The sequence below is a fragment of the Sarcophilus harrisii genome, chromosome 1 (genome assembly GCF_902635505.1).
Source record: "Sarcophilus harrisii chromosome 1, mSarHar1.11, whole genome shotgun sequence".
In the NCBI taxonomy this organism is placed as follows: Eukaryota; Metazoa; Chordata; class Mammalia; order Dasyuromorphia; family Dasyuridae; genus Sarcophilus; species Sarcophilus harrisii.
The window spans coordinates 667,171,096-667,197,205 of record NC_045426.1 but is presented as its reverse complement, the minus strand read 5'-3'; the positions used below and the strand labels follow the sequence as shown (position 1 = coordinate 667,197,205).

Sequence of the window (26,110 nt, the reverse complement as noted above, 5' to 3'; positions counted from 1 at the left end):
TGGATTGTCTGGCTCAGCTCCAAATTCAGCTCTTTCCACTTAACTGTGAGGAATGTGTACAACAAATATTCCCAATTAGCTGGAATATGTAGGCTCAGTGGAAGGGAGGAAGACCAGATAAGGCTGGAAAGGTTGAGTGTCAATAGGTTGTGGAGGGAATTAATCCATGCAACAAAGTTTTCACGTTTCAAGAAAGTTAAAAAGGAGTCATTGATAAATTCTGAACAGAGGAATGATGAATGATGTGACTTGGTCCATCAAGATGTTGGAAAGTCTGGAAAGGGAGATAGAGGAAAATCCTGACAAGGGCATATATTTCATGGGGGCAGTGATAGTAGAGAACAATAATAATTATAATAATTGAATAAAGGCTTTTGAAAGATTTTCAGAGAGGCGGAAATGAAAGGACTTGGTAACTGAAGAATGAATGAAAAATATGTACTCGTCTCCTGCTAAGTGCTGAGGATACAAATGTAAAAGTAAGACATCCCTATCTAGATAGGAGTCAACTATCATGATATTTCCAACAGCAATGATAACCCGGCTTTGATTGCTATTCCCAAAGGGAATGGTCAGATGGAAGGAGGGCGGGAGCGTCAAGAGATATGGTCTAGAGACAAGTGGCTAGATTTTCAAAATGAGGATCTGCCCTAGTTGGCAGATTGGCAAATGAGGGAACGGGCCCTCAAACAGTTGGTTTTCTCGCCGTAGTAACAACGACAACAACAAAAACCCACGACCCAAAAAGTCACCTGTTTCATTCACTGCAGTCTCCCAGAGGAAAAATGGAAAGCGCCGCTAACCGGAGACTCCCTGGCTGGAGGGACTCCTGGAAAGTCCTGCTAATTCTTCCAGCTGAATATCACTTCTCACTAAAAAAAACACTCCCTCGGTGTGAGGAGCACGTTTATGATCTAAGAGGTCAGATTCAGAGCGAGAATGGGCTTTTCTACTCATGACTCACTTTTCACTGGAGAACATTTTACGCGACCCCGGGAAGAGTTAGATAAAGCAGGCAGGCAAACCAAGCATTTGCTGATGATAAATCACAATTTTGAGGCCCCCACCCTCAGTGACAAGACCCCACGTGGGGGCGAGAGCCAGGTGAAGCAGCTCTGTTCTGGTTTGGTCTCCCCATTTTACGGAGAATTGAGTGATTCGCAGTCACCCGGGGAGATGAGCGGCCCGGCCCGCGCCCCATCAGTTGTGCCGCGTTTTTAGGACTTTTGTAACACTCTGGGCAGAGGAGGAGGAAGGGGAAGGAAACAAGCAATTTATTGACACCTACTATTCTTGGGCACTGTCAAGTGCTTTACACATTTCCTCTCGCGCAGGACGCGGCTCTACCCCCTCCACTTGTTACAGACGGGGAAACTGAGGCTGTCAGCGGTTACGGCTTGCCCGGGGTCGCCCAGCGAGCCCATCTTCGGGCTCCGAGCCCAGCCCTCCAAGCGCCGCAGCGCGCCGGCTTTCACCCGTATCCGCCGCCGCGTCTCTGCGCAGTTACTTATCGGAGTCCAAGCCGTTCGCCGCCCGTAGAACGGAGGCGCTCGGAGGCCGAGGGCTGCTTCCTCGGGCTGCTTCCTCGGGCTGCTTCCTCGGGCTGCTTCCTCGGGCTGCTTCCTCGGGCTGCTTCCTCGGGCTGCTTCCTCGGGCTCTCCTCCAGCCCGGGGCTGGGTGCGATGCAGGAACTGAATCGGAACCGCTCTCGGCCGGAGAGGAGGGACGCGGTCCCGGCGGGAGCGCAGAACGCGCAGAGAACCCGCACACGTGCGCCGCCCGGTACCAGCTGCGGCCCGCTCACCTTTTCCCCACTACCCCGGGCCCGCTCGGCGCGGAGCCCCGCCCTCGGCGCGGCGATTGGGTAACGGCCTGCTGCCCGTCCGCACTTCTCTCGCCAATGACTGCCCTCTTCCCCTGTGCCCGCCCCCGCAACCTAGGCGCTGCCGCCTCGAGCCCCACCTCGACACCCCACCCCGCGGATGCGGCCTTCTCATTGGCTCATAGGTAGATTCGGCTGGGAGAGCCGACAAATAGGAAGGCCCGGCCGTGCGGCCCTTCCCCCTCTTCTTCCACCACTGCCCCCGGCGCAGGGTGCGTGAGGCGGGGCCGGGCCGGGCTGGGCTGGATGGCTGTGGCGGCGCGTCCCGGCCAGTGAGGCGGAGGGAGCGTCGGGCGACCTGAGGTGGGTGACAGGCCCAGCGGAGTCGAGGGGGCGGCGGGAGCAACGGCCTCGGGGTGAGTGTGAGGGGCTGAGGCGGGCCTGGGCCTCAGGCGGGAGGCGGGAGCCGCGGCGTCTCCTCTCCCTTCCGCCCCCGAGGCAGGTGGCGCGCGGCGCGTCCTCCTTGACAGGAGCGCGCGCTCCTCCCTCGGCGCGGGCCCGAGACGCCCCCCTTCCCCTCTTCTTCCTTGGGGAAGCCCTCGGAGGGCAGTGACCCCTCCCTCCGCTCCACCCTTTCCAATAATTAAGCCCGACCTGATGTCTGCACTCTCCGCCCCCTAATCTAGCTCCCTAGCCCCTCTGCCCCTCCATCCAGATGTTGCCTCTTCCCCGCCCCCGCCTCCCGCAAACCCGGTCTCTCCCCTCCCTCCTTCCCCTCATATTCGCATCCGTGGCCATATTCCCCCTTGGTTCCTCCTAATATGCCTCACGTCAGCCCCACTTGACTCCCTCCCCAACTTCTACGCCTTTTATCTCCCTTTGCCCCCCCCCCCCAAATATCCACATTTGTCCTGCCTCACTCCTCCCCAGACTTGTAGATTTGTCGCCCTCCCCACCCTCAGACCTCTCCTTCCCATGGGGAAGGAAGGAAGGAAGCATTTATTAAACGCCTCTTATATGCCCGGCTCTGTGCTGAGAGAGCAGGCTCCTCTCTCCCCCTATTCCTTAGCCTGGAAGTGAGGCTCCACATCCTCTCTCTCCCTCTTCCCCGGCCCTTGCACTCTAACCCATGCACTTTGTCAGTCATTCCGTGAAAGAGATTGGGCCAAACTACTAACGGCCGCTGATAAAACCCTGGGGTGGGGGGCAGGGAGGAAAGCCTCAAAAATAATAGTGGGGGAGGGGGAGGGGACGAAAGAGATCATGTCACTGCTGCTGATTTCTGTTAGTCCTGACAAGATCTGAATTCTGAAGGTGGGCTGGACTTTGTCGTTGTGACTCAAGGAACGATAGGCGAGAGGCATTTATATTCCCAACCTTGATCTTTCAACTTTGCTTCACCGCTTTCCTGCTCCAAACTTGGGGTTTGGGTTCTTGGATCCCAGAATGCCAGTTGTGTTCCTCTAGCTCTCCCGCTTTTCCCCCTCCTGACTTTTCTCTCTTCCAGACTGCCTTTAACTTACAGGTGCATGTCACGGAGGGCTCAGCAACATTTCCTGCAATTCCTTTTTTTTTTTTTTTTTTTTTTAAAGCAAGAAGTGATTAAGTTTCTTTTCCTATACGGTGAAAGGAAACCATTCCTTTTAACCTTGTTCTGCCCCTTAAATAGTGTGGTGTAAGGGTATTCCTTTAGATCATGTCAGTGACTTTTCTGTCCAGTTGTGCATCACATCACCTTGAAATATTTCCCCACTCACACTTTTTTTCTTTTGATCTATCCTTCATATTTATCGGAAAATCCAGTTATTAAATCGGCTTTTTTGCTTGCTCTGCCTTGTTTGCTGAGCTATACTCGTAAAGAACTTTTGTTGAATTTTTTTAACTAGTATAAGAAGTGCTGGGGCAGAAGTGAGGAAATTTCCTTTGTGCCATGAAGAAAAGCCCTTAAGTTTCCCTCTCTAGAAAATGTGGGTAATATTGTTTGCCCTACCTAATTCACCAAGTTATTCTGAGAATTCAAAAAGAAGTGTAGAGACAGACATTTCTAAAAATACTACACCAAGGTGAGGTCTTAGAGGCCAGTGGTAACATTCAGAATCATTAAGTAAATTGTGTTATTAGATGGCTAGATTTTCTGAGGTTCGCTTACTGTCAGGAGGTAAAGAAGACAAATTCAAATCTCCTTTCTACTTTTTATTACCTGTATGACTTTGGCAAGTCATTTAATCAATCCAACTCTAAATATGATTGGGTCATTATGTGATTTAGAGCTGAGACTTCAGAAATCATCTGGCCTAAATATTTATTTTCTTTTGAGGAAACTGAGGCCCAGAGAAGGTGATTTGCCTACGTACCTCTAATTGACAGAACTAAGATTTGAACCTAGATCTTCTGGGCTCTAAACCTAAATTCATTGTTCTTTCTACAATATTTCAAGAGTAGTCATCTTACATCCCATTTTTCTTTTTCCTTAGTTTAATAAGGCAAGATTATCATACAGTATTATTAAGCAATTAGACCAGTTCATCTGCCTTCATATACTTCTTAGCTGTGTGACTCTGGGCAGGCCACTCACTCCTATTTTCCTCAGTTTGTTCACCTATAAAATGAGCATAGTACTCCAGTATCTTTGCTAGAAAAACCCCATATAGGTCATAAAGAGTTGGATACAACTAAACAACTGCATTTTTTTTGCACAATAACTGTGCAGGGACTCATCGAAACTACTCTGCAATCTTAAGTTTCCTAGGGTGCTGAGAGGTTAATTGTTTTGCTTATGGCCATATTTTTTTAAGTTTTATTTTTTATTATCCTGAAGTTAATATTAATACCAAGTGAAATGGGAATTTCCATATACATAATGGGGGGAAAAGGAGGTAGGGTTGCGCAAGATACTTTAGATCTCTGTTATGTATGGTTTGTTTTTCATCTAAAATACACAATAAATTCAGCATGTAACTTTCAAAGATTTTCTGCTGGTCTGATTCTTTCTGGTTTCTTCTGTTCTCTTCTGTGCATTAAAATATTACCTAATCTGTTACAGAGACTGGACCTATGCCAATGTAGAGGAAAAAGAGGAATTATCTTAAAAAACCAACAAGGATGTGCACAGAACTTTCCAACTAATATAGATTTTTTAACAAGGTATAATCAGAAGGTAGAGCAAGAGCAGGTAATGGAAAGTGACTATAAAATCGTATCTTGATATTGTAGTGTCAAGATTGCTTTAGTTTATGATTATTACTGGGTGTTGAAGAAAGCTGAGAGAAGAATATTTTTTTAAAGCTGTATTAGGGAAAAGAAAAATCAAAGAAAGAATCAGACCACTGCTAGAGTTGGATAGGAGGACAGCTAATAGAAAGTTGAACTACTCAGTTATTATTTTACTTCTGTTGACTTGCCTAAGAGAATAACCTTTGAACTGGAAAAACAGAACAAAAGATGTCTAATAGGGACTTGACAACTAATATAAGAAAGGATATAATAGTAAAAGAATTGTCCTTGATGAATTCAGGTCTCTTGTGCCAGATGAACAACCTTATGAACTGAAAGAACTGACTTCAGATACCCTTGGTTTCCCAGTTCATTAACTTTTTCAACTTCCATGAATTGTACCTTTATTCTACCTCACTCACATAACTTTGACACCTGATCTTATCACCCAAAAATGCTCCACTTCTAAAACTCAGTACTCTGACATTTCTTCCCTTTCTCCTTTTTTGCTCATTCCTCAAACCTGTTTTTTGTCCTTACTACAGCCTCTGATCATCTTATCTCCCTGCTTTTCTAAACTGGCTTTGGCTTTCCTTTTCTCTATTTAACATATTGGTGCTATAAATCTTAGCTTCTTAAACTGTGGATTGTGACTCCATAGTGGGTCTCATAACTGAATGTGGGGATCATGAAATTATGATTTATCATAGTAAATGTTTGATATATATATATATCTTTTTTATATACCCAGGGTCATGTAAAAGTTTCTCTGGTGAAAAGCGGTCATAAGTGGAAAAAGTTTAAACCCTGCTATAGAGGACCATTCCAACTTTACTCATCTTCCACCCTAAAGTCTCTCCTTATCACCAGTCTGGTCCTTCAGTCCTTTCCAAATTCCATTCTGAAATTATTCCACCCGCCATCCACCTTTGTTTCTACTGATATACTGCTGAATAATGTTGTAGAAAGTCATAGAATCATGCTGCGTTCAGTACAAAGTGATCAGTACAAAGTGATCTTATCTCAGCTGATCCCTCACTGCTGCACGTCTGCTCCTTTTACCTTTCCATGATTGTAACACACTCCCCAGATCAATTTTTCTAAACTTCTTTTTTTTGTTCAAGCCACTTACCATATCTCTTCCACTCTTCACTCAGCAGAGGACCTTATTATATACTCTACCAAGAAAATCAAAGCCTCCTCTTGTGAACTCCTCTCTAGTTATCTGCCCAATGTCCCCATAGCATCATCACCTATTCTCTTTTGTTTTAATCCTGTATTGGGGGAAGAAGATAGCCCTTTCTTCTAAGGCTAGTCCTGCTTATTTCCTTGATCCTATTCCTTCCCATTTCCTTTGGGATCTTACCCTTTGAATCATCCACTTTTTGTTTTTAATCTTCAGTCTTTCTTTATCCTGGTTTATTTCCTGCTTCTCCTACAAACATATCTAGGTCTCTTTTACCCTTAATGAGTCTTCACTACTACCATTCCCTCAAGCCAAATTCCTAGAAAAAGCTAACTACATTCACAAATTGGAGTCCTTTTATCTCATTTCTCAACCCTAGTCATTCTGCCATGGAGCGTTCTTATTGGTTGAAACTGCTCTTTACAAGGTTGCCAGTGATTTCTTAATTAATAAATTCTATGGCTTTTATTAGCTTACCCCCTTGACATCTCTACAGCATTTGACACTATTAAGCACCCCCTCCTAAATAATAACTCATCTGTGGGTTTTTGTGGCATTGCTCTCTCCTGAGCATAATTCTCCATTTCTTTCCACAACTCTCATTAATCCTCCTCAATCTTCTTTCTGACCAATCATCCTAAACCTCTTTTACTACATTTCTGTCTTTGTCCTTCTCTCATTGAGTGTCCCCTAATACTCTCTGTCCTGTGTCCTGTATTTTTACCTTGGAAAAGTACACAATGGGCCACCTAATTGACCTTTAACCTGAACAGGAACCCTTACCACAATATATTCAACAAGCAGTCATCTAGTATAGTTTCCCTTCTACTAAGCTTGAAAACTGTGAAAGAAAGTTCTATATTCTTGTTTTAGGTAGAAGCCTGCCAGAAAATTCTTACTAATTCAGATTATTCTAATCCAGGCATTTCTGCTTATGAGAGAAAACAGAGATGGAAAGAGCTATCACTTGATTATAAAAATCTCGTTCCCTCTTAGCCATTGCTGAGTGAACATTTAGAGCATTCTTACACAATAGAAAAATGTCCAAATAAGATAAAACAGTTACAAAATTCAAAGACAGTTACAGTTTACATTTTGCTTCATCAAACAGAGCCTTAATCACTTAACTTTTAGGATACCCTTGGAGAATCATTTTTCTAAAATCAGCCTTTGAACATACTCAAGTTTTTCTTTTTAGCTGGTCAAAGGTGAAACTTTTTTCCCTGATTCTATTAAAAATTAATATTTTATTTTTCTCAGTAGCATGTAAAACAATTTTCATATTCCTTTTAAAGTTTTGAGTTCCTCAGAAGGTTTTGCAAAGGTCAATGTTGAAAAATTACCCATGTATATGTTTTGTAAATAAAAAGCTTTAATAAATTAAAAAAAAATTTTTGAGTTCCAAATTCTCTCTTTTCCTTCCATCTCTCCTCATTGAGAAGGTAAGCAATTTGACATAGGTTATATATGTGTGGTTATGTAAAACATATTTCCATGTAAGTTATTCTGTGAAAGAAAACACAGACAAAAAAAACCACATCAAAATAAAGGAAACAAAAAATATTTTTGATTTGCATTCAGGCTCTTCCAGTTCTTTCTCTGGAAATGACAACACCTTTTACCATAAATCTTATAGATTTGTCACGAATCATTGTTTTGCTTAGAATAGCTAAGTTATTCATAAGTAGGTCGTCATATAACATTTCTGTTACTGTGTACCATATTCTCCTGATCCTGCTCATTTCACTTTGCATCATTTCATGTAAGCTTTTCCATATTTTTCTGAAAGTATCCTGCTCACCATTTTCTTTTTTTTTAGTTTACTTATTTTTAATACACATTGTTTTATGAATTATGTTGTGAGAGAGAAATCAGAGCAAACAGGGAAAAACATGAGAGAGATTAAAAAAAAAAAGAATTGAACATAGCATGTGTTGATTTACATTCAGTCTCCTTAGTTCTTTCTCTCGTTGCAGATGGCATTTTCTGTCCAAAGTCTATTGGGATGCTTTTGGATCACTGAACTACTGAGAAGAACCAAGCCTTTCATAATTGATCATCGCACATTCTTGCTATTATTTGTGTACAGTATATTCCTAGTTTTGCTTGTTTTGGTCAGCATCAGTTAATGTAAATCTTTACAGGCCTTTCTATAATCAGCTTGTTCAGCATTTTTTTATATAACAGTAATATTCCATTATCTTCATGTACCACAACTTGGTCAGCCATTCCTCAACTGATTGGCATCCATTCCTTTTCCAGTTCGTTGCTACCACAAAAAGAGCTGCTACAAACATTTTTGCAAATATTTTGTCCTTTATGATTTCCTTGAGATACAGAAGCTCACCATTTCTTAAAGCATAATGGTATTCCATCACAATCATATGCAATAATTTGTTCAGCCATTCCCCAATTGATGGACATTCCCTCACTTTCCAATTTTTTGCTACCACTAAAAAAGCTACTATAAATATTTTTGATCTGATTTTTCTTGTGTAGCAAGATTATTGTATAAACACATATAACATATAACCTTTCAGATTGGCTAAGATGACAGAAAAAGATATGTTGGAGGGGATGTGGGAAAACTGGGACACCAAGACATAGCTGGTAGAGTTGTGAACTGATCCAACTGTTCTAGAGAGCAATTTGGAACTATGCCCAAAGGGCTATTAAACTGTACATACTCTTTGACCCAGCAGTGTTTCTATTGGGTTTATATCCCAAAAAGATCTTAAAGGAGAGAAAGGGATCCACATGTGCAAAAATGTTTGTAGCAGCCCTTTTCGTAGTGGCAAGAAACTGGAAACTAAGTGGATGCCCATCAACTGGAGAATGATTGAATAAGTTGTGGTATATGAATGTTATGGGATATTATTGTTCTATAAGAAATGATCAGGAGGATGATTTCAGAGAAATCTGAAGAGATTTACATGAACTGACGCTGAGTGAAATGAGCAGAGCCAGATCATTGTATAAGGCAACAACAATATTATTGAATGATCAATTCTGATGTATGTGACTCTTTCCAACAATGAGGTTATTGATGCCAGTTCCAATGATCTTGTGATGAAGAGAGCCATCTACACCCAGAGAGAGGACTATGGAAACTGAATGTGAATCACTACATAACATTCTCACTCTTTTTGTTGTTGTTTGCTTGCATTTTGTTTTCTTACTCGTTTTCTTTCCTTTTTGATCTGATTTTTCTTGTGTAGCAAGATTATTGTATAAATATGTTTATACATATTGGATTTAACACATATTTTAACACATATAACATATATTGGATTGCTTGCCATCTAGGGTAGGGGATGGGAGGAAGGAAGGGAAAATCTGAAAGACAAGGCTATGCAAGGGTCAATGTTGAAAAATTATGTGTTTTGAAAATAAAATGCTTAAAAAAGAATATTTTTTCATATGATTACAGATAATTTTGTTTATTTTATCTGAAAACTGCCTGTTCATATCATTTGGTCATTTATCAATTGAGGAATAGCTCTTTTTTCTATAAATTTGACTTGGTTTTCTATCAGAGTTTTATCAGAGAAAGTTAATATCGATTTTTTTTTTCACAGTATAATTACCAACTTTGTATTTTCCTCCATCTTATACACCCATCCACCCCTTTATCCTGGTCTCTCTCTCCTTTTACCCTGTCCATTTTCAAAAGTGTTTTGTTTCTGACTTTTACTTCCTCCAAACTGCCTCCCTTCTATCAGTTCTCTTTCCTCTTTCTCTTATTCCTTTCCCTTCCCACTTTCTTGTATGGTAAGATAGATTTCTATGCCCAACTGAGCATGTAAATTATTCCCTCTTTGAGCCAATTCCAGTGAGAGTAAAGTTAATCTGTTCCCCTCCATACTTGAATTTTCTCCTCCACTGTCATATCTCTTTCAAGCCTCTTTTATGTCAAATAATTTATCCCCTTCTACTTTCTTCCTTTCCCTTTCTCCCAGTGTATTCTTTTTTTTACATACTCTAATTTTTTTTTTTTTTTTTAGATAACCATACCATCACATTCGACTCATACCTCAGCTTTTTATCTACATATACTCCTTATAACTGTCCTAATAATGGGAAAGTTTTTAGGAGTCATAAATATCATTTTCCATATATGAATATAAATGGTTTATCAAATTTCTTATTATTTTTCTTTCCTGTTTTCCTTTCTAATGCTGCTTTTGAGTCTTGTATTTGGAAGTCAGATTTTCTATTCAGCTCTGGTCTTTTCATCAGGAATACTTGAAAGTACTCTATTTCACTGAATATTCATTTTTCCCTTTGAAGGATTATATTCCTTTTTGCTGGGTAGGTGATTCTTGGTTGTCATCCTAGCTCTTTGCCCTCTGGGGTATCACATTCCAAGCTCTCTGATCATTTAATGTAAAAGCTGCTAAAAAATTGTTTGTTAACCCAACTGCAGCTCCACTATATCTGAATTGTTTGTTTTTTTTTTTTTTTCTGGCCACTTGCAGTATTTTCTCCTTACCTGTGAAGTTCTGAAATTTGGCTTTAATATTCCTGAGAGTTTTCATTTGGGGAGAGTTCTCTCTTGGGAGATGACAGGTAAATTCTTTCAATTTTTTTTTTACCCTCTGCTTCTAGGATATTGGGGCAGTTTCCCTTGATCATTTCTTGAAAGAAGATGTTAGGCTCTTTTTTAATCTTGACTTTCAGGTAGTCCAATAATTCTTAAATTAACTCTTCTGGATCTGTTTTCCAGGTCAGTTGTTTTTCCAATGAAATATTTCACATATTGTTCTATTTTTGTTTTTCCAATGAAATATTTCACATATTCTTCTATTTTTTTAAATTTTTAAATTGTTTCTTGATGTTCATAAAGTCATTAATTTCCAATTGCTCAATTCTACTTTTTCAGGATTTATTTTCTTCAGTGAACTTTTGTACCTCCTTTTCCATTTGGCCAGTTCTACTTTCTAAGAAGTTATTCTTTTTATTGAATTTTTGTGTATCTTTTTCCATTTGATCAGTTCTGCTTTTCAAAGTAGTCTTCTTTTCATTGTATTTTTGCGCCTTTTTTTCTATTTGGCCTATTCTGTTTTTTAAGGTGATATTTTCTTCAATATTTTTTGTGTCTTCTTTACCAACCTTTTGACTCCCTTTTTTTCATGATTTTCTTCTATCACTCTCATTTTTCTTCCCATTTTTTCCTCTACCTCTCTTACTTGATTAAAAAAAAAAAATCCCTTTTGACTTCTTCCATGGCCTGTGACCAATTCTTTTTCTTTTTTTTTTTTCTTTTTTTTTTTTTTTTTGAGATTTTGGATGCAGGAATTTTGACTTTGTTGTCTTCTAAGTATGTGTGTTTTGTCAACCATAACAACTTTCTGTAATTTTTTTTCTGTTTGCTAATTTTCCAGACTGTTTTTTAACTTTTAACTTTATGCTAAAATGGGCCTCTTGTTTCCCAAGTGGAGGGAATATTGACCAAAGCATTGGGTTTTTTGTGCAGCTATTTTCAGAAGTAACCTATAAGTTTTTGACTCTTCCAAGGTGGTATGATCTAGGGGGAAGTGTGTTTATTACTCTCTTGTGTGGTGCCCTAGTTTGTAAGGGACCATAAGCACTCTTTTCAACTCTGGAAATTTAACCATGCTCCCCTTCAGCTGCAAGCTTTGCTTTGCTACTGCTCCTCCTCATGTGGGACAAAGATCCAGGACTATGACTCGTAACCAAGCTGGTGCCAGCAAAGGAACCTCTATAAATTTCCTTCTGACCCATTTTCCAACCCTCATATGTCTGTGAGCTGGCTGAGAGATCTGAAAACCACTACTGCTCCCACCGATTCAGTCACCCTGAGGCCTGTTCCTGGTTTTCTAGGCCTGGATTGTGCTCCTCTCTCACCCTGGTGTAACAGACCTTTCCTTGCTGACCTTCTGAGTTGTCTTAAGACTAGGAAATTGTTTCACTCCATCTTTGTGGGTTCTGCCATTCTACAGCTTGTTTAGAGTCATTGTTTAAAGGGATCTGGAGGGCTTTGGGGGAGAGCTAAGAAGAGTCCCTGTCTTTACTCTGCCACCTTGGCTCTGCCTCCTATGTGTGAGGAAGTATCTGACATTTTTTTATGATGACCTTAATCTGATCTAAGTGAATCATTCTAGGAATGCCCTTCTTTGGTTACTGCCTTAATTGTTTTGGGGGGGGGTTTGTTTGTTTGTTTTTGCCTTGTTTCATAGAAGAATCCTTTTTGGAGCTGTTCTGGAAAGAAGAGAATAAAATATTATTCTGAATTGATAGAGAATGATAATTTTCTCTTTCAGACTTGGATAATTTTAAAATGCCTTCTTAATATTTCTAAGGAGGTGAGATAAATCTGCTTCTTTTATGGGAGATATTTTTTACTAATTGCTGCAGCTCTCCCAAATACAGTATTTGTGCACCATAGGTCTTTAATAAATGTTTGCTATGTGAGTAAATGAATGAATTTTCCCTACCTCTTACCTATAGTCATTTATGGCCAGCCAATCAGCTGTTGCTTTTCTTCAGGTCAACCACTCCTTCTCACCCAGTAATCTCATAAATAGTGTTCCCCAGGTTTTGCTGGCACTACTGCCTAGGCAATATTTACCTCCAGTTCTATTGTTACCTCTTATATAATTCTTCTGTTTCTTTGGAATAAAAGAAACACAAATTGATCCAGAGTATCAACACACAGGTCCCACTCAACATAGGTTGAATGAATGAAAATGCCTAGTCCAGGCCCTCTTATTTCACTGATGTGGAAGTTAAGGTTTCTAGAGAAAAGTGTATGGCAAATGTCATACAAACAGCTAGTTAATGGCAAAATCAGGACTAGAAGCCAGAGTTGCAGCCTCAGGGAAGACTTTTAGCTGCTAAATTGGGAAGATTAGGAGCCACTACTAGTTTCTAAAGGAAGGAATGAGAGAATCAAATGGTTCAGAATGGATTAGAGAGAGAGGGACTACCATCTGGAGCTCATATTAGGAAGTGATTTTAATGATAACTGATATTTACTTAGCACTTTAAAATTTTACAAAGCACTTTATAGACAGTCTCATTTGAGTCTGGCAAGGAATATAAGTATTATCTCTTTTATAGATGAAGAATTATTAATCTCAGGGGGATTAATAGTCATTCATGTCATGATCATACAGTATCAATTGGGAGAGAACGCACATTTCATGGCCAGTACTTTTTCTACCTTCCTTTTCAATAAACAGTTTCAAGCATTTTTCAGGTATTAAGGGCCCAGACTAGAGAGTTACCAATGACATGCAATTAATAGAAAAGGATGGTTGTCAAAAGCACTTGGTAATTTTGTTATGAAAAAATACTTTGCATTGGTTTATTAAAATATTTCTGTACATTTAGGGAGCGTAGAGGCTACTTTACCCTTTATATTAGATCAGAAAGTGAACTTTAAACATCCTTTGAACATTTGGTTCATGACTTCTTGCCTAGATGGTTTACATGTAAAAGAGTAATAAGAAATGAGATTCAGGCTGGTTAACATGTCACGGATGCATAATAAATACTTGCTGATTGATAAGGTTGAGAAATTGGTCTATCATGCTATGTAGATCCATAGTTTCCAGATTTTTAAATTAAAATATTTACCATTCATACTCAAAATATGTAGATTTCCTTATTTATAAGTTAAATATGTACTACTGTACTAAGAATTATGTATATTATAAAATGTAGACAAAGAAGGATGAGATAAAAATGAAATAATAGCAAGCCACTAGAGAGCACAATAATTTAGGTGAAAGGTGATGAGGGTCTGAATTAGGGTGATAACTATGGGAATAGAGAGAGGGGAACAGATTTGAAAATGTGTAGGTAAAAATAATACCTGCAAATGAGATTTGGCCATTGATTGGTTATATAAAATGAGTGAAAGTAAGAAATCAAGGATAATATGGTTTTGAACCTGGATAATTGGAAAAAATAAAGGTGCTTTTGACAGAAATAGGGCTGTATGGAAAAAATGGGGTTTTTTTTAATTAAAGCTTTTTATTGTTCAAAACATGATAATTCTTCAACATTAACCCTTGAAAAATCTTGTGTTTCAATTTTTCCCCTCCTTCCCCCACCTCCTCCCTTAGATGGCAAGTAGTTCAATATGTGTTAAACATGGCATATATGTTAAATCCAATATATGCTTACATATTTATAGTTATATTGCACAAGAAAAAATCTAATCTAACTGGAAAAAATGAGAAACAAAATAAAATGCAAGCAAACAATAAAAAAGAGTGAAAATGCTATGTTGTGAACCATACTCAATTCCCACAGTTCTCTCTCTAGGGTGTAGATGACTTTCTTCATCACAAGATCATTGGAACTGGTCTGAATCATGTCATTGTTGAGAAGAATTCCATCCATAAGAATTGATCATCATATAATTTTCTTGTTGCTGTACAATGATCTCCTGGTTCTGCTCATTTTACTTAGCATCAGTTCATGTAAGTCTCTCCAGGCTTCTCTGAAATCATCCTGTTGGTCATTTCTTACAGAACAATAATATTCCATAATATTCATATTACTATAACTTATTCAGCCATTTTCCAACTGATGTTTTGCCCCAGTTTTAATGCGAAATTATGAAGTTGGTGCTATTGTTATTCCATTCTACATAAGGGACAGCAATATTGGGATATAGACCAGGGTAATATAGCATTACTAGGTTATGAGTTCCAAGATAGTTCTTGGAATCCCTGGTTTTCTTAAAGACTCACCTCAGAGGCTGCCTTCTTCATAGGGCCATAGATCCAATATCCAGTGTACAATGTTCTTCTGGTTCTTCTCACTTCACTCAGCATCAGTTCATGTAAATCTTTCTAAGTATTTCTGAAATCTGTCTGCTTATCATTTCTTATAGAACAATAGCACTCCATTACATTCATCTGCCACAATTTGTTCAGCCATTCCCTAATTAATGGACATTAGAGCTGCCGCTTATAATTGTCCTCAGAACTTAAAAAATCTATAGTTTTATTGATTATGGGTGCCAGTTTCCCTGAAGCTAACTGCAAGTCATATATAATTAAAAAAGAAGTTTCATTGCTGCAATTAAAAAAAAAATCATTACCTGATGACAGTGATCTGAACATAAACCTCTCTGAATTTAAGTAGAATTCTCTCTTAGGTATCAAACAATTGCAAGTACTATTTGCCTGGCATTCTCCTGATAACATGGCCTTCCAAAGCTATACTAGTAGAACATTATCTCTAATTGGGTCCTACCTCTTGAAAATTCACACATTAAAACAAGCTACACATTTAGCTAGGGAAAAGTTTTCTTAGTTCTTGAACCAGAAAGATTTGAATGAAGTATATTTTAACATGTATTGGAATACCTGCCATTTAGGGGATGGGGTAGGGGGAAGGAGGAGAAAATTTGGAACAAAAGATTTTGCAAGGGTCAGTGTTGAAAAATTAGCCATGCATATATTTTGTAAATAAAAAGCATTAATAAAAAAAAGAATGATATTATAATTTGTTTAAATTAGAAGAACATAGGATAGTTTACCTCTCAGATCTGTGGAGGAGGAAGGAATTTGTGACGAAAAAGAACTGGAGGTCATTATTTATCATAAAATAGATAATTTTGATTATATTAAATTAAAAAGGTTTTGTACAAACAAAATTAATGCAGACAAGATTAGAAGGGAAGCAATAAATTGGGGAAAAAATTTTACATAAGATTTAAATGAAGATATTTGAGTATTTTGAATCTCTTGAGTTTTGTTCCTTAAAAAAAAAAAGAAAGAAAGAAATTATCAAACAGAAAAGATGTGAATTAGCTTCCTTTTATAGAATGGTTTCTGGATCAGTTTCACCACCAATCTATAAACTCTATCAACTATGAAATAGTTTTCCTAGTTCTAGAAACAATTTTTCTCTTTATTCTTTGTAAGTAGGAATGTTGATAGTGATAAGAGGCATTTGGATTTGAATTTTAGTTTTTGTTTACTAGTTCTGTGGCCTTGGGCAGGTCATTTATTCTAAAGTGAAGATCAGTTTTCTTATCTTTAAAGTGATCATAACAATAAACACTATCTACTTCTTAGTGTCCTGAGGAAATAACTTCATAAACTATAAAACTCCATATAAAAAACTGCTATCATATTCTGATGTACCTCCACAAGCATCATTCATATGATAGAGGCATGGTATTTCAGATAACCTGACTTCCTGTACTTCCTGAGGAAACTGGAGATTTGTATATGCTGTGACTTTTGAGTCCTTCAGCTTTTTGTTTGTAATGTGTTTAGTTCAGACTGGTGTTTTATTTGGGTAACTTTTAAATTTTTATTCTTCTTTGATCTTTTCTCTAACAAGTTGGTAGCCGACTTTACCTAGGTAGGTAATTTGGAAATAATTTGTAGCTAATTATTTCCTCCCTGATATTTTGTGTATGTTTTTGACTAGTTAAAAGATAGTGAGGTTCAAGTGTCAGCCATTCCCCTCACTCCTTGTTGGTATAAATTTACTTGTGAACCCTTTTTATGCAAGATTATTTTCCTTAGTCTTCCTTTCCCCTCTTACTCCCACCTTCCATTTTTCATCTCCTCTCTTTTAATTTTTATCATTATCAAGCCAGGCCTTGTCTGATTGGACTATATAATTCCTGATGATTAGGAAGGATACAGGTGTCACTTTCTCATATAATGTCTCTTTATCATTGTTCTTTTATGATTACCTTTTTTTTTTGTTTGTTTTTTTCTTCATTCCTGTATTTGTATTTGAGTTTCTTCACAGTTCTACTCTTTTAATCAGAAATTCATGGAAGTCCTCTATAATTATTAAAGGTGAATTCTTTTCTCCATTCTTCCCCCTCTCCCCATTCTTTCTTTCTTCAGGCAGGGTCTGTGTCTACGTCTTCTATCTAATTGCAATCTCATTTTAATTTATAGCATGAATAATAACATTTCACACTGTATACCAAGATGAGGTCAAAATGGGCAGATGATTTAGAAATTATTTCATAAGCAAATTTGAGGAGCATGGAATAGTTTCCTGTTACATCTATGGAAAAGAGCAAATTAAAAAAATCCTAATCAAATACTAAACTTGAAATTCTAAAAATAAAGGAGAGATTAATAAAATTAAAAGTAAAAAACTATTGAATTAATAAATAAAACTAATAGTTGGTTTTATGAAAAAACCAACAAAATAGATAAATCTTCAGTTAATTTGATTAGAAAAAGGAAAGAGGAAAATCAAATTGTAGTCTCAAAAATGAAAAGGGAGAATTTTCCACTAATGAAAAGGAAATTAGAGCAATAATTAGGAGTTACTTTGCCCAACTTTATGCCAATGAACTTGGTAACCTAAGTGAAATGGAGGAATACGTACAAAAATATAGATTGCCCACATTAACAGAAGAAGAAATAAATTACTTAAATAGTCCCATTTTAGAAAAAGAACTAGAACAAGCTATTAATCAACTCCCTAAGAAAAAAATCCCAGAGCCAGATGGATTTACTTGAGAATTCTACCAAACATTTAAAGAACAATTAATTCTAATACTATATAAACTATTTGAAAAAATAGGGAATGATGAATTCCTACCAAATTCCTTTTATGACACAGACATGGTACTGATACTTAAACAAACTAGGATGAAAACAGAGAAAGAAAATTATAGACCAATCTCCCTAATGAATATTGATGCAAAAATCTTAAATAAAATATTACAAAGAGATTATGGAAAATCATCCCCCAGATAATATACCATGACCAAGTAGGATTTATACCAGGAATGCTAGGCTGGTCCAATAATAGGAAAACTATTAGCATAATTGACTATATCAGTAACCAAATTAACAAAAAGCATATGATTATCTCAATAGATGAAGAAAAAATATTTGATAAAATCCAACATTCATTCCTATTAAAAACACTAGAGAGTATAGGAGTAAATGGATTTTTACTTAAAATAGTAGCATCTATTTAAAACCAACTATCATATGTAATGGGGATAAACTGGAACCATTCCCGTAAGATCAGAGGTGAAACAAGGTTGCCCACTATCACCATTACTATTCAATATTATATTAGAAATGCTAGCTTTGGCAATAAGAGAAGAAAAAGAGATTAAAGGAATTAGAGTAGGTAATGAGAAAACCAAATCATCATTCTTGCAGATGATATAATAGTATACTTAGAGAACTCTAGAGAGTCAACCAAAAAACTATTAGAAATAATCCACAACTTTAGCAAAGTTTTAGGATACAAAATAAATCCATATAAATCATGAGCATTTTTGTACATCACTAACAAATTCAGCAGCAAGAGATACAAATAGTATAAAATATTTGGAAATCTATCTGCCAAGGGAAAGTCAGGAACTATATGAGCAAAACTACAAAACACTTTACTCACAAATAAAGCCAGATCTAAACAATTGGAAAAATATCAAGTGCTCTTGGATAGGTTGAGCAAACATAATAAAGATGACAATACTACCTAAACTAATGTACTTATTTAATGCTATATCAACTAGACTGCCAAAAACCTATTTTACTGACCTAGAAAAAAATAACAAAATTCATCTGGAAGAATAAAAGGTCAAGAATTTCAAGGGAATTAATGAAAAGCAAAGCAAATGAAGGTGACCTAGCTATACCAGGTCTAAAACTATATTATAAAGCAGTGGTCATCAAAACCATTTGGTACTGGCTGAGAAATAGACTAGTTGATCAGTGGAATAAGTTAGATGTACAGGACAAAATAGTCAATAACTATAGCAATCTAGTGTTTGACAAACTCAAGGACCCCTGCTTTTGGGATAAGAACTCACTATTTGAGAAAAACTGCTGGGAAAATTGGTAACAAGTATGGCAGAAACTAGGCATTAACCCACACTTAACACCGTATACCAAGATAAGGTCAAAATGGGTTCATGACCTAGGCATAAAGAATGATACTATAAATAAATTAGAAGAACATAGGATAGTTTACTTCTCAGACCTGTGGAAGAGTAAGGAATTTATGACCAAAGAAGAACTAGAGATCAAAGGTTAAACTGGGTACTGATCTAGACATAAAGAATGATATTATAAACAAATTAGAAGAACATAAGATAATTTACCTCTCAAATCTGTGGAGGAAGAAGGAATTTGTGACCAAAGAAGAACTAGGGATCATTATAGATCACAAAATAGATAACTTTGATTATATTAAATTAAAAAGTTTTTGTACAAACAAAACTAATGCAGACAAGATTAGAAAGAGAAGCAATAAACTGGGGAAAAAAATTTTTCCATTCAAAGATTCTGATAAAGGCCTCATTTCTAAAATATATAGAGAATTGAATTTATAAGAAATCAAGCCATTCCCCAGTTGATAAATGGTCAAAGGATATGAACAATTTTCAGAAAAAGAAATTGAAAGTATTTCTAGTCATATGAAAAGGTGCTCCAAATCACTATTGATCAGAGAAATGCAAATTAAGATAACTTTGAGATACCACTACACACTTTTCAGATTGGCTAAGATGACAGGAAAAGATAATGATGAATGTTGGAGGGGGTGTGGGAAAACTGTGACACTGATACGTTGTTGGTGGAATTGTGAATGGATGTAACCATTCTGGAGAGCAGTTTGGAACTATGCTCAAAAAGTTATCAAACTGTGCATACTCTTTGATCCAGCAATGTTTCTACTGGGCTTATATCCCAAAAAGATCTTAAAAGACAGAAAGGGCCCCACATGTGCAAAAATGTTTGTAGCAGCCCTTTTTTGTAGTGACAAGAAACTGGAAACTGAATGGAAGCCCATCAATTGGAGAATGGCTAAATAAATTATGGTATGTGAATGTTATGGAATATTATTGTTCTATAAGAAATGACCAATAGGATGATTTCAGAGAGGCCTGGACAGACTTACATGAACTGATTGATGCTAAGTGAAATGAACAGAACTAGGAAATCATTATATACGACAACAAGACTATACGATGATCAATTCTGATGGACATGGCTCTCTTTTGATCTAGTAATACCAATACTACATCTGTATCCAAAAGAGATACAATAATATTTATAGCAGCTCTTTTTATATAGTGGCAAAGAATTGAAAATTGAAGAGATGCATATTAGTTGGGGAATAGTATTGTATTATTGTGATTACAATTGTATTATGTGATTGTAATGGAATACTATTGTGCTATAAGAAATGGTGAGCAAGATTGTTTCAGAAAAACTTGGAAAGATTTATATGAAGTCATGTAAATTGAAGTGAGTTGTACCTGGAAAACATTGTACATAGTAACAGCAATATTATACAATGATCAACTATGAGTCATTTAGATATTCTCAACAATATAATGATCCAAGACAGTTCCAAAAGACTTAGGATGAAAAACACTATTGACCTCCAGAGAAAGAACTGGTGGGAATCTGAATGCAGATCGAAGCATATTTTTCTTGCTTTATTTTGGTCTGTGTCTCTTTTACAACATGGCTTATATGGAACAATATTTTGCATGACCCCATACATATAATCTCTATCAAAATGTTTACCTTCTCAAAGAATATGGTAAAAAAGGGGAGCAGGAATTTGGAATTAAAAAATTATAGAAAAGAATGAAAAAATTGGACTTGTAATTGAGAAAAATAAAAATCACTGGATGGGGATTTCATGTTTAGGATAACAGTAGCTAAGGTAATGTTTACAGATGTTCTGAAAACTGCATGATTCTTTAAAATTCTATTCACCTTTTCTGCTTGTACAGAAGCATGAGACTTTTAGAAATTGAGGGATAGGGGTTGTCTTAGTTGAAGAATTCATCATCAAATAAAATTTGGGCCTCCTGGTAATCTTCTCTTCAGTCTTTTTTTTTTCCTTATAGGAAATCATGGTTAAAAAAGCTTGACTTATTAAAAAGTAGTTTTGTATTCTTTGCTAATGTAAATCCTGTTTGAATGTAAAATCAAAGTATTTTGCTAGGTTTTCCTCTTATTAAATATTTACTGACTACAGATTTCTAGTCATATCTTCAATTCAACAAGTATTGGCTGAACACTTGTTAGGACACTCTCTCACCACCTACCTTAGTCACTCAAGGGAATATCAAAGAAGTACAGGACATGCCTTCAGTGAACTAAAATCTTTTTGGAAAAACATGTGACATTTTTAGAATAACAAGAATCCATTTAATCAAGTGCTAAAATTGAAATTAACAGGTGCATAAAATAGTATAATATGGGAAGGAAGGAAACAAGCCTTATTAAGTCCATATTATGTTCTAAGCACTATGCTAAGCACTTTATAAATATTATATATATAAATAGTATAAATTATATATATATATAGTATAATATCGGAAGGAAGGAAACAAGTCTTATTAAATCTATACTATGTTCTAGGCACTATGCTAAGCACTTTACAAATATTATCTCATTTAAGCATTGCAACAATCCTGGGATATAGGTGCTGTTATTATCCCCATTTTGCTTTGGGGACACTGAAGAAACTGATCAGTTAACTGATTGTACCAGAGTCATACAACTACAAAGTGTCTGAGGCTACATTTGAATTTGGGTTTTCTGACTCTAGGCCCAGCTCTGTCTAATTATATGTACTGCCTAATTATAGTGTTATAGGTGTTCATAAAGGCAAATATGATCACTTTGAGCTGGAACTATGTGGGGAAAAACTTGAAAAAGGCTCCTTAAATACCAAATTGCAGAATTTCATTTTTATTTAGTAATGGTAGTAATAATAATAATAATAATGGCATTTATGTAATATTTTAAGGTTTGCAAATATCTCATTTATCAACCACACTTGAAGGTAAGCAATATCATTCCTGTTTTACAGATGAGAAAACCAAAATAGACAGCAGTTAAAGTGATTTGTCCAGGGTCACCACATAGTCAGTCAACCAGCATTTACTAAATATTATGTATCAGGCTCTATGCTAAACAAGGGCAATATGTAGAAAGGCAAACAGACAAAAACCAGATCCTACTTAAAAGAAGTTCAGTCTAATAAGGGAGACAACTTGCATACAACTACATACAAGCAAGATAAATACAGAATAAATCTGGGATAGCCTCAGAGGAAAGGCCCTATATTTGAGGAGGAGGAGGAAAGGCTTTTTTTGCAGAAGTTGAGAATTAAGCTAAGACTTGAAGATGAAGGGAGATGAAAAAACTGCCAGGCATGAGAGACAGCCAAAAATACCTGCAGTGGTGCAGTGGAATGGCAAGCACAAAGAGTATTTAGGAATCCCCAGTCACTGGAGAGTGGTGTTGGAACAAAAGGGGTCAGATAATGAAGGGCTTTAAAAGTTAGCCAGGATTTGATATTTATCCCAGAGGTAATAACCACCAGACATAACCTATTCAGATTTAGGCTTTTTGGGAAGATTAATTTGACAGTTGAGAATGGATTGGAATGGGGAGAATTTCAAGGCAAGGAGAACAACCAGCAGATTGTGATGATGTTTGAACTCAGCTCTTTGTGACTCCCAAGTTCAACGCTCTGCCTACTACACCATCTAATTGCACCTATGAAGCAATGGAATATCATTTAAGATTTTTTGAATGGAAAACAGACATAATGAAAGTAATGTTTTAAGAAGATTGATTTCCAGGAACTGGGCAGAATGAAAGTACAAATGACAGGAGGCAAGCAATTGGTCAACAATCATCCAGAATTTAGTAAGTGTCTCCTATGTGCCAGGCAGGCATTGTGCTAAGCTCAGGGAGACCAGTTAGGAAGTAGAATGAGAACTAGAGATGGGAGGCTGGGTTGGGGAAGTGGCTCAGGGAGAGACTCACCAGAAAGAGAGAATGCAGAGAAGTAATGATACAATCTGATAATGGGTTAGATGTCAGAGCTGAGAAGAAGCAATCACTGAGAAACTAAGTCACATTTAAGAAATGAGCTTTTTCCAGTTCAGGAACCTTTGAGGCAACAGGATTGTCATACATTTCTCATTCTGGTATCCTGTCTTATTTGTGGCTCCATACTTTGAAAAGTCATTTTGGGGAATGTCAAGAGATTTTGTCCCCATTTCCCTCATCTCAAAACAAGCCTGATAACTTTTCTTTCACCCACTCCTAGAATGACCGTGACAGACCACTGTTTAGTCTACACTCTTTCTTCAGTGCAATCGACTGCCCAATATTCTGGCAGTTTCTTTCCTTTGTTCTTTACTTATATGATAAGGGGAAAAGAGCAGCCAATCAACAAGCATTTGTTAAGCTCTTATTAGGAGTCTGGCATTGCTAAGCACTGAGGATACTAAGAAAAGTGAAAGGCAGCTTCTGCCCTCAAGCAGCTCATATTCTAATGAGAGAGATAACACAATCATGTTATATACAAGGGAGTAATTTTTTTATTAAAGCTTTTTATTTTCAAAACATATGCATGGATAATTCTTCAACATTAACCCTTGCAAAATGTTGTGTTCCGATTTTATCCCCTTCTCCCATTTCCTCCCCTACATGACAAGTAATTCAATATTTGTTAAACATGGTAAATATATATATAAATTGAATATAGGCATACATATTTATACAATTATCTTGCTGCACAAGAAAAATGTGATCAAAAAGGAAGAAAAATAAAAATCAAGAAAACAACAAAAGAAGTGAAAATGTTATATTGTGGACCACACTCAGTTCCCACAGACCTCTCTCTGTGTGTAGATGGCTCTCATCATCACAAGATTGTTGGAACTGGCCTGAATCACCTTATTGTTAAGAAGAGCCATGTTTGGGTCAGCTAAGTGGCACAGTGGATAGAGCACCAGCCCTGAAGTCAGGAGGACCTGAGTTCAAATCTGCCTTAACACTTCCTAACTGTGTGACTCTGGGCAAGTCACTTAACCCCAATTGCCTCAGCAGCCAAAAAAAAAAATGGGGACTCGACATCTTTGGTAAAGTTCAAAAGAGGATGAGGGTGGGGGAAGAGAGAGGAGGAGTTATTGAGTACTTCCTTGGACCAAAGGCAGTTGGAAACATGAAATTGAATGCAGGAGGACAAGTAAAGAAAAGACAGTTACTATGAGATTGAGAATTTGAGGTTTCTTAGGCTGGGACATTTGTCATAGCCAATATATTGTCAATAGTTTTACATATATATATTCTTATGTTTATTATTGTTTCCATCTATTTGTAAATTGCCCAAATTCTCTCATTTTATATTTAAACATAGAGAAATAAGGATAATTACTTTTGAAAAGAGAGGTTTTTTCCCCCCCAGTTCATTAAATTGCTAATATTTATTGAACTAAAATAGGAGTTTGTACTGATTCATGCTAATGAGATTAGAAATTTATTCATAAGAAATAAAATATCCAAGCATAAAGAATGAGTCAAATAATAAGATGAGGTTAGGGTACCTACAAGTAGATGTGGGCAGACCCCCATCTAATGTTGCTACAGATGAAAAGGGCATGTCTTTTTGTACTTGCTGCATGTTTCATCAACCTGCTGCAAGCAGATTATTGTACACAATTACACACATATAATTATTAGATAAATGCATCAGAGAGGTCAAACATGGAAGGGAAAGGAAAGAGGCAGGGATCACTTCTAACTGAAGACATCAAGAAAGGCTTTGATAAGGAAGTGGTAGGCCTAGGCCTTGATCAAGAAGAATTTCAGTTGCAGAAATGAGAAGAATATGTGCTAGGCGTGGGGGAAAATATACTAATGCATGGGAGCAGGAGGCTATAAGACAAGCTCAAGGAACAAGGAGTCCCAACAGTGTTCAAGAAGGAACATTATGAAATGATAAACAGGTAGTTTGGGATAAATTAAGAGAGAACTATTATAAACAAAAGCAAGAGTTTTATATTTTATATTATGGACTGTGAGGAGCTTCTAAGGGTCTTTTAACTAGTGAATAATGTGATCAGACTTAGTTCTAGTATTAGGAAATAAAAAACTATAAGTATATTTTGTTGGTGGTAATTTAAAGTGATTTGACCATGTTATATTTAAGAATCGAAGAATCCGAGATTGAACTATAAGATGCCTTTGTTTTGATTGTGTAAAAGAGTTATTAAATGATATCTATATATTTTTATTTCAGTTATATTAACAAAGATAAAGAGAGGTGGATAGAATTTTCATTTGATATGTTAACAAGGAACAAGTATGCTAACAAGGTATTTAATCAAAACTTTTTCTCTCAGAGAATATAGGTAAAATATAAAAAACTAACTGGCTAAGCAGTTTGAGGTTAGGATTCATGAACACACAATTGAGGAGAAATGGTTTCTGTTATAGGAGCTAAGGAATTCTAGGAGTATAGAGCAGAGAGGAGCTGCCCAAGGAGATGTCCAGAAATGGGGCTGTCTAAATGGAGAGCCTAAAAGGATTCAGATGGTTGTAGTAAGGATGTGCTTATGACAGATGACTTTGTTTATACATATGTAGAGAGGCATAGTCTATATAATACAAATACTACATTTATAATTTATTATTAATTTGTACAGAAAATCCACTATTACAAATTAATCTCTGTCAGTTCAATTTGATTTTATAAAACTTTTCCCAGTCATTGTTGAACATTGATCTGGGAATGCCATGATCAGTGGCACAGTTTGTACTCTGCTTTATTAAAAATTTGTGAATATCTTTGCTGAAGAAATTAAGTGATGTGATTTTACTGGACAAATAAACACAAATTTTGTTTTGGTCTTTTATTTTTTAAGCCTCAGGAAACATGTGGAAATGAAATGTAAGTCATTTGCATTTTTAACAATGGTATTTTGAAATTCATTTTGGGAAGTGCTTTAGAATTTTAAAATGCACAAAAACAGGAAAATATAGAGTATTATAAATTTGTAAAGGAGTTAAGGGGGAGGTGCATAACAATATGAAAGTTAGAGACCTTTCAACAAATTGCTTTGGTATTTTCCAAAGGACTTT

General features: G+C 36.9%; 2 protein-coding genes across 3 annotated transcripts in view; one reads left to right on the top strand and one right to left on the bottom strand.

Annotated features, from left to right (window-relative positions):
• SUGP2 (SURP and G-patch domain containing 2) overlaps positions 1-1,577 on the bottom strand; it is a 61,050-nt gene extending 59,473 nt beyond the window's left edge. Inside the window, exon 1 of the mRNA XM_031948157.1 lies at positions 1,289-1,577. The gene's annotated coding sequence lies outside the window, so the exon portion shown is untranslated. The remainder of the gene's footprint in view (positions 1-1,288) is intronic.
• Positions 1,578-2,072: 495 nt separating this feature from the next.
• Positions 2,073-26,110, top strand: part of SLC25A42 (solute carrier family 25 member 42) — a 55,700-nt gene continuing 31,662 nt past the window's right edge. The window contains exon 1 of one of the 2 annotated variants that reach the window (XM_031948162.1): positions 2,073-2,185. The gene's annotated coding sequence lies outside the window, so the exon portion shown is untranslated. Of the gene's footprint in view, positions 2,239-26,110 lie in introns of both variants that reach the window. The other variant, XM_031948161.1, reaches the window with a different exon arrangement.